The sequence below is a fragment of the Platichthys flesus genome, chromosome 15 (assembly GCF_949316205.1).
Source record: "Platichthys flesus chromosome 15, fPlaFle2.1, whole genome shotgun sequence".
Taxonomy (NCBI): domain Eukaryota; kingdom Metazoa; phylum Chordata; class Actinopteri; order Pleuronectiformes; family Pleuronectidae; genus Platichthys; species Platichthys flesus.
The window spans coordinates 2,228,215-2,236,483 of record NC_084959.1 but is presented as its reverse complement, the minus strand read 5'-3'; the positions used below and the strand labels follow the sequence as shown (position 1 = coordinate 2,236,483).

The following is an 8,269-nucleotide window of genomic DNA, read 5'->3' as shown; positions in this document are numbered from 1 at the left end:
CCTGAGCTCCCGTAGATCTCCTGTCTCCTTCTCCCTCTGACAAATGACTTCTATCATAAAGATGCTCTCCGCCTCCAAGGCCTATATTGGACCAGTGCCGCGCAGGCTCCTCCTCATTGGTCCATCCTCACTCCCTCCGTGGCGACTCCTGCACCAATCACGCCAGGGCTAGACGGGTGTAGACACGCCCCCCGTCCTAAGCGTGCACGGCTGTGCGTGGCTGAGACAACGAGGAAGAGATGATGCACTGTTAAAAAATGAGCGTTGACGTTTGTGAGAAACCAACAGTGCGTGAGGAGAGTGGCTCAAGAGTCAGTGAACCTGAGACATGAAGATTTAAGAAAATAATAAAATCAGTAAAATAAAAGAATAAAAGTAATTATCCTGTAATTATGCTAATTATTTGTTTAAAACAAACAAAGATATTTAATAATCATGTGATAATTGGATTTTTTCTGTCATGTGAATAATCAAAGTTAAATGTCCATCCCAGTCTTGAGAGAAATAATCAATTTGGGCCTTTGAACACTTGAGAGCAGATGAATTATTGGAAACGATGTTTAAAACGAACATTGGGTGATTTTAGTTTTTGTTGCTGAGCCTCAGACCGGATGTGACCCAGCAATACAGGTTGTTTTTAAGAGTGTTGCAGTGACGACGCTTCCAAATGCAACAGCTCGGCTCAGGCGGGTTGTGACAGCGGATCTCCTCCATGTCTGTTGTTGTTCAGCTCGATGCTCACACTTTGAAATGTTGTGTGTTTATATATCTGCAGGTTGACAATGGACATATAGCAGCTGATTGGACAAAGACACGGAAGTAATCAATTGATTGGCTGATTTAAACTTTAATTGATTAATTGGTTCCCTTCCTCCTCCGTGATGAGGAGCAGCTCCCTCTGCTCTTCTCATAATTACAAGCGCTTGATTATGATCCTGCACACACACACATACACACACATACACAAACACACTGAAAAACACACACGCAGATTATTAATTGATGGCACATGGTAAGATGCGTAGGAATTCCTCCGCCTGAACCCCATTCACTTTCTCGGCAATTAATACATTAATTAATCATGCTTCATTTACTTTGTGGCTGTAGTGAGGATTGCCCCCCCCCCCCACACACACACTCTCTCTCGAACCATATTCGTAGCACGAGCAGCAGAAGCACATGAAGCGCAGGATGGGGATTTCCTCCACACGCACACGCACACACAGACACACACTGATGGAATAATCATTGCGATAATCACCTGAGGGCGCCCCCTGGGGGAGGAGGGAGGGGTCACAGAGGGCATGGTGGGGTTGAGGGGCTCCAGGTTCGATAATCCCTCTTTATTACACGTGTTATAGTGATAATAATAAATATAATAATGAAATTAAATGAACCTGCTCACGTTCTTTTTCTGCTGAACTTGAAGCGTCACTCTCCACAGACACTGCAGCTGATTACTTCATTACTTTTATTAATCATCTGGTAAAGTGTTGAAAGTGATAGAAAGGTGTAAAGCTCCAGAGAGAACCAATTAAGACCATTTAATCAATTATCATCCTATAATTCCACAAGAGCAATGAATCAAGGCCATAGTGCCCCCCCCCCCCCCGCCCTCCTGGACATCTAAACCCACCTATAGCCCACAAAGCCACCAGTATTGTGAGTGACCCCACCAGCTCTTCAGTCTCGTTCCGTCTGGGAGCCTCTGTGCTGGTTCTACCTGAAACAGCTTCATCAGGCTGTCAGGATGCTGCACTCTCACCTGACCTCCAAGGACCCCCCCCCACACACACACACATACTGCCTCCATCACCATAAGCAAAGACTCTACCCAAATTTGCACTATTCCAGTTTGCTCCACTGACTTCCATGTCCTGCACTCACGGCAGAATTAACAATAAAGTTGACTTTGACTTTGGACACAGACATTTCTTTATTTTTTTCCTGGTTTTTCGTGACAGTAAAACCTGTAAATGTGCATTTTAAATTCCCTTTGTTGAGTTTTAACTCTGTTGTGTTTCAGCTGTGTTGAGACTCACCCCTGAAACTCTGCCTCTGCGGCTGCTGCTCAGCTGAAACTTCAGCCCTTGACTCACCGACTCCACCAACAAAAAAAAAGAGCATCAGGAAACCTGAGTGAGGCTCATTGTCCTGCTGTGGTCGCAGCCCTCCAGAGGGTCCCCAGCACCGGCTCATCAAATATACATCAGCCGTCTCCACTGGGACGCTGGCAGCCAGGACGCTCCTCTGGGAAGGCGACACCGAACGGACAGAATGGGGAGGCAGACATGAGAGGGTGGAGGAAGAGTTCAGGAGAAAGAGATCAGAGAGAAACAGGTAGAGGCACAGGAAGTTCAAAGGTCAACTTTGGACTTTTCAACTCATCAGATGTGTTTATGAACAGTTTACATCCCTTGGACTAATTGCTCAGTGTTTTAATAATAAGGAAAATAACATGAATATTAAAATGTTTGCAAAAGACATTCCCTCATGATCTGACATCCTGATGGCACCACCACTATGAGGACTTTGTTGTAAAGGCACATGCAGACCAACACATTAAACACTGAGCACTTAAATGTGATTTATAGCTTAAATATAAATTATTTGATGAGTTGCGTCAATGCAAGTTTTATTATTATCACATTTATTAACACATTTATATAAAAAATGTACATTTATGGTTTGAACACGGCTCATAACATCACATATTGTTTCTAACCATTATGGCCTTAATGTAGAATCCAGTTTGGGACGTCTCTACATCATAATCAACAAAAAAGTTAATTAAAGTTTAATCATATCACACAATACACTTTTATGTTGTATTCTTGGTGCTTCCACTATTGCAGAACACACAACAAAGTCTTTTAAACACTTAAGTGATGATCGGGAAAACAGTAAATAGACATGTCACATAACTTCTTCTTCTGAATAACTCGATGTTCTTCTGTTATCTGAACTTGAATGTATCCAGTGCAGCTAAAAACCATGTTGTTGTCCGTGTTGTTGCAAACGCACATACAGGTTTGTTGTAGTTTTGCAAAGTGTGAGTGTGTTTGTGTCTTTGTCTGTGTGTGTGTGTCTTTGTCGGATAAGTGGTCTGTGTATGTTAGTCGTAAACAAAATACGCCCACGTGTGTGTGCCTTGTGTCCAGCGACGTGTGTGTTTAGAAAGCAGGATGGACTCTGAGGGATCGAACGTCCGGAGAAGCTTTCAACGAACACAACATGGCCGCCGCACTGCGCGTTTCTGCCACATTTAGCAAATGGACACTGAAGTGCAGCCGTCCTCCGACATTCTCAACACACACACACAAACACACACACACACACACACACACACACACACACCTCCTCACGCCGTCGCTCCCTTCTCCTGCCCTCGCTTCCTCCACCTCTCCTTCCCCTGTTTTCCGTTCACTCCTGTCCTCCTTTTCCTCCCCCCCCCCCCCCCTCTCTGCTTCTTCCAGCTCTGAATAATTGATAGTGAGTAAAATCTGACGTTGTAAACTTTGCGTCCATTCACCAAATCGGTCTCAGCCTCTCACCGAGGGGCCTCGCCGACGGGTAGGCAGTGTCTAACCGCACACTCTTAATGTAATTGCCTGTAGGGTTCCTTGTAAATATTTCATTGTCTGCCAGTACAAATTAAAGACACGAGGCTGGAAGCAAAGGTTAGCTGGTTTGTCTCGGGGACGGATCGGCAGCACTTTACCTGCAGGTTTAAGAACAAGGGATTCTCCTCCTGTCTCTTTGCGTTCTGAGAGGAGACAGACTGAGGTCCACTGTCCTTCTGCTCCAATCGACCATGAGTGACGAGGATGTAAAGACGATGAAGTCGTCCATGTTCCACCAGAGTGGTTTCATGAAGTGTTGAATGATGCTCCACGACTCCTGTGACCTGAAAAGTGGAAAAACCTGCAGAATCTTAGAAGCTAAATAATCTTAAATGACTTGAAACCATCAGTTTGTTTGTATTGAGTGAAGAAACTGATGATTTCTCACAACTTGTAGAAGCGAAGCCCCTGAGGATTTGTTCGGTTACATAAATACCTGTGTTTATTTACCAGCACTGGCAGAACTAAGTGTAAATATGACAGAAGAAGACTTTTGAAGTTTATAGCATCAAAATTTACAATTTCAGGTCATGTTTTCCATGAAAAAGACATTTCATAGAGCTGTTCAACAGTCCGCATTTGGTAAAATTTGAGGTTTATTTGGTTTTAATTGGAGCAGACCACAGGTGGACTTAAGAGTTGTAATAAACAAAGAAAGTGAAACGTCTGAATTAAGATCCAAAGCTCTCAAATCCTTTTGATTTCAAACTTAGAGAAGGATTCCTAATTCCCGAACTTTAGCTACCACAAGCTTGGATTCAAATTGTAAACTCCTGTGATATCTTTATTGATTGGATCCATAGTTGTGGAGAAAGGAAACAAATATAAAATGCAAAGTTCCAAATCAGTGAGTTACCAAAGTTATGAACTGAAGTAACTGTTGCCTCAGCAGTTTCTTGGAGGTGTGATGGTTTTCACGTCTTCAGTTTTCAGGTGGAGTCCGGACGAGGATCTCGAGGTTCGTTCGCCCGCAGCAGGACTTTGAGATTTCCGGAGATTCTCTGAAGGAGGACGACATCACGCTGTCGGTTCTGTGGAGAGTGAATTCCATCCATTTCCTCTCAAGAAGGAAGAGGACGATGGAATCTGTGATTAGAATTCTACAGTTATTCAAATTGGAAGTAAAAGAAAACCACAGGTTTAATTTGACTTTTATTTCAAGGCGGCCAATAGAGTTGCAGTTACTCGTCATGTGCTTTGTTAAAACCATTGGTTGCACCACATCAGTATCATAAGCATTAGCATTAGCATGGGTGTAGCATTATCCAGCATGGTAGCATGTTAAGCTAGCACCCACACTCACATTCACACAGGCAAACCATGTAATCTTACTGTACTGCACTTACACACAACAAAGGGTTGGAAATAACTTCAAGACACAGTTTGAATTATTCAATGTTCTTTGGTTTCTCGTGTTTTAACTTTTATATTCACCTTCATGCAGGATCTCCTGGTCCCACTGGCAAACAGGTAGTAGGAGATTCTATCTCCATTTGTAGAGGGGGGTTATCTGGAGTGTACCATATGAAAGACAGTCCAGAGGGGTGTTTTAATTGATATCAATGAAGTGCCCTTATAATAAAGCATAGTGGTATTTCTATGAAATGCTGATAGAGACGAAAATGTTTTTAATTTCACATCTAACACAGATTTCCTGATGGGTTTATTCTGATTTATGGTTTGTCTTTTAGGCGGGGCTTCAGTTATAAAGCCGGGGGGGTATAAAGACTCAACTTTGTCTTTAAATGGCCTCAACGTAACCGAACCTTAACCCAAGTTTATTGCTATGTCTCATATAGCTCAACAACCGTCTCCACACTGTGACTTATACAGATACTTTAGAAGAGAATTTGAAAAAGAGTTTTTATTGAAAGGTTAGTCTGAACAATCCAATATCTATTCTCAGTGTTCCTATCGACAGGTTAGTGCAACCGCGACCGAAGCTCTCTCAAAACCACGTGGGGCGGCTGTGGCTCTGGAGGAGGAGCGGGTCGTCCACTTGGTCGAGTGAAGGATCGATCCCGTCTCCTCCAGTCCACATGTTGAAGAGTCAAAACGCTGAACCCCAAATCCCCCCGTGAGAAGTGCAATACATGGAACCTCTGCATGAGTGTGCATGAGAATGGCTGAAGGACGTGTGTGTGTGAAGTGCTTTAAGTGGCTGTTAATACTGAAGAGTCTGATGTACATGTACAAATTATTCAGTGTCTGCGAGGATTCTTGATTTTTCCAGGTCATCGTTAAGTTTAATCCAGATGGGAAACTACTTTAGTTCTCTAGAACTGAGTCACGTTTATGTTTAAAGCGCATTTTAAAACATCCATATACAATAGAAACATAAAGACAAGTACAATAAAAGTAAATCAAATAATAAAACGAATGTGTTTGGCTTCAGTTTAATCTTAACTACATCTGTACATTCTGCATACCGAGTCCAGTTGTGCAGAATTGAACTTTTTCTTGTGTAACGATTCAGTTGTAATCCGCTCTCCTTGTTGTTGTGTAGTTAATTTCATGTGGTGAACTCCTCCAGAATCTCCCAGTGAGGCCTGTGGTTGTATTTATCTGTATGTTCAGGTTAAGATGAGGGTCAACGCTGGTTTGTTGTTGTGTGGAAACGTTTTGAGCTTCAGCCCGTGGCCTGCTTCTCCCTGTGTTCACTGGAGGTTGCAGGTTCTCGACTCTGAGCTCCAACCTGTAGCCGACGCCTGGTTATCGCCACCACCGCCGCTTCCTGTGTCATGTGATTTGTGGCATTTTCAGTCTCAGGCTACTCGTGTCTTTATTCGCTCCGGGCTTCACCTCTGTGTTTCTCTTCCTCGTGCCCTTTTCGTTTTCTCTCACAGGGTTATCTCTTATTCAGGCTTTCTACATTTTTCATGGTTACACCTTTCATTATCTCCACCTCTTCATGTACGTCTCCCTCTCTCGCCTCCTCGTCCTCTAATCTGCTGTTGTGTCTGCTCATGTGCTGTAATTGGCCCGTTGATGGGAGAAAAGAGGCGAGGAGGAGAAAAGGTGCAGGAGGAACGGTGGGGAAGGAGAAGCAGAGGGAGAAGGTTTGATAGAACGGGAGAGAGACAGACAGTAAATGAGACAGAGAAAGAGAGAAGACATATTTTGGATCAATAGATTAACTGAGTGCTCATGTATTATGCATCTGAGCCCTGCAGCACTTGCACATAAAGGGAATGTTGGGCAGGATTGGCGTGTAAAAGCTTTATAACCGCGGGCCTGTTTACTCAGAGGGTACAAGGGGACCGCTGTCATGCCGAACCGAACCAGGCCGAGTCAAAGAGATGAGGCAGGTCGAAGAAACCCTGAATCTGAACCGCCTGGTTAACCATGTGCAGACAGAAGCAGCTGCAGCTCAGGCTCACTGGTACACACTCCTACTGACTTTATCATATCCATATATACTTTTATTAAATACTTTTTTGCCAAATTGTCCATGTCAGATACTCAATGGGAGTCTTATAAGTCTTTTATATGAAAGATAAAACCGGCAATTTTAGGACAATTATGTCCCGAACTTTACTTTATTGGTAAAAATGAGATTGAAAGAAAATATCCTCTTTCCTCTTTCCTCTTTCCTCTTTCCTCTTTCCTCTTTCCTCTTTCCTCTTTGCTCTTTGCTCTTTGCTCTTTGCTCTTTCCTCCTTCCTCTTTCCTCTTTCCTCCTTTCTCCTTCCTCTTTCCTCTTTCCTCTTTCCTCTTTCCTCTTTCCTCTTTCCTCTTAGTGGCAAATTCAAATATATGACGACATATTTGCCAGGATCTTATTTAAAGATAATAATAGGTTATAATTATACTTAGAGTCATGTTGCGTTCCCAGCACAAGGCGCATCCAGAAAGATCACATTGATTTTCAGGTTTAAATTCACACGTGAGTTGAACGTCCCTGCCACTGGGTTCTCCTGTTAATCCGTGGAAATTAATTGCACCATTATTTCATATCCAGTTGTGTTAGAAACTAACAAATGCATCGGACTTTTCAACCCTTACTCACCTTTTATCTGACTTTCCAACAGAAGATCACTCAAACCGTTTCCCCTCATGTTTGAGGAGCTCATCTGATCACGAGCCTCAATCTTTAATCAGACTAGCAGAGAGAGATTCTTCTCAGTGAGACCCAGTGACCTTTGACTTCTCAAGGCGACACCAGGTTCTCCTCATCGCCCGGCTGCCTCTCGTCTCTCCGGAGTTTTAACGTTTCTCCGGCGCGACGTCCCGACACGCCGCGGAGGGCCCGGCATCAAACAGCTCAGCCCTGCTACCAGCGTCTCCCCGGAGTCGCCTCCACACAAACAAAACCCCCGGCTCCTCTCTCCTCTGTTCTACAAGAATAGAGAGCAGTCGAACAAAGGGAAAACAAGTAAACAAACAAAATGATGTACGAGTGTCACTGAGATGACGGGGGAATAACGGGGATTAGAGGAGGGTATGTAAATGTAAATTAAAATGAATCCACTTATGTCTCTGGTGTTTGGTTCTGGAGGGAGAAGAATCAGAAGCAACGAGTCACAGTTATTTGAAGAAGATGCTCAGCTCCCAAGTGATGAAGAGTAAATAACCTTGAAATGGATGAATGACAAGAAACCACAGAGCGAGACAATGACAAAGACCTGAGACAGTTTCACAAGGAA

General features: G+C 43.5%; 1 long non-coding RNA gene across 1 annotated transcript; it reads right to left on the bottom strand.

The window, feature by feature from the left end:
* Positions 1-827: 827 nt before the first annotated feature.
* Positions 828-4,705, bottom strand: LOC133970180 (uncharacterized). The gene is made up of 4 exons (XR_009924277.1): positions 4,480-4,705; positions 3,722-3,907; positions 2,043-2,250; positions 828-935 (listed from the first exon to the last, which is right to left on the bottom strand). It is a non-coding gene; the product is annotated as an uncharacterized LOC133970180 (long non-coding RNA).
* Between the last annotated feature and the right edge of the window lie 3,564 nt (positions 4,706-8,269).